This window comes from Octopus bimaculoides, chromosome 26 (genome assembly GCF_001194135.2).
Source record: "Octopus bimaculoides isolate UCB-OBI-ISO-001 chromosome 26, ASM119413v2, whole genome shotgun sequence".
In the NCBI taxonomy this organism is placed as follows: domain Eukaryota; kingdom Metazoa; phylum Mollusca; class Cephalopoda; order Octopoda; family Octopodidae; genus Octopus; species Octopus bimaculoides.
In genome coordinates this window covers 20443873-20444613 of record NC_069006.1, presented here as the reverse complement: position 1 = coordinate 20444613, position 741 = coordinate 20443873, and the positions used below count along the sequence as shown (strand labels likewise).

General features: G+C 35.9%; 1 protein-coding gene across 4 annotated transcripts in view; it reads left to right on the top strand.

The window, feature by feature from the left end:
- The window catches only part of LOC106869026 (transmembrane protein 272), a 17492-nt gene that overhangs the window by 10244 nt on the left and 6507 nt on the right, over positions 1-741 (top strand). The gene's annotated exons all lie outside the window — the stretch shown is intronic.

The window sequence follows — 741 nt, the reverse complement described above, 5'->3', positions numbered from 1 at the left end:
TATAACTATTGGTTTTTCCAGTGCAAGTCTTTAATATTCTTCATGCAAACTACATCATGTTTCATTTGTGTAACTTAGCAACTGTTTATTGATAAAACATTTTCGTTTACTTTTTGTTTTCCATTTAAAGTTTACTTCACCAATTAATTGCTTTGAGGGTGTACTTTTTTTTTTGTTGTCATTATTTTCACCTGTTCTTCCGCGGTGGTAGAAGTAGTGAACATTTAATTCATTATAAACACTGTTATAGATACAATCGTCATCGTATTATTATTATTATTATCATTATTATTATTATTATTAAGGTGGTGAGCTGGCAGAATCGTTAGCACACTGGACAAAATGCTGAGCAGTATTTTGCCTGTCGCTCCGATCTGAGTTCAAATTCTGCCGAGGTCGACTTTGCCTTTCAACCTCTCGGAGTCGATAAAATAAAATACCAGTTAAACATTGGAATGGATGTAACCAGCTTTCCCCCTCCCATCAAATTGCAGATCTTGTATCAGAACTAGGAAGAGTTATCATTAGTTTTCTCTGTCAGACTCCTTTCATTGCTACTCGCACCCTCATCAAGTGGCACCTTGGGCAAGTGTCTTCTACTATACCTTGGGCCAACCAAAGTTGTGAGTGGATTTGGTAGACGGAAACTGAAAGAAGCCTGTTTATATACTTTTGTATGTACATATATATATCATTATCATCATCATCATCATCGTTTAACGTCCGCTTTCCATGCTAGCA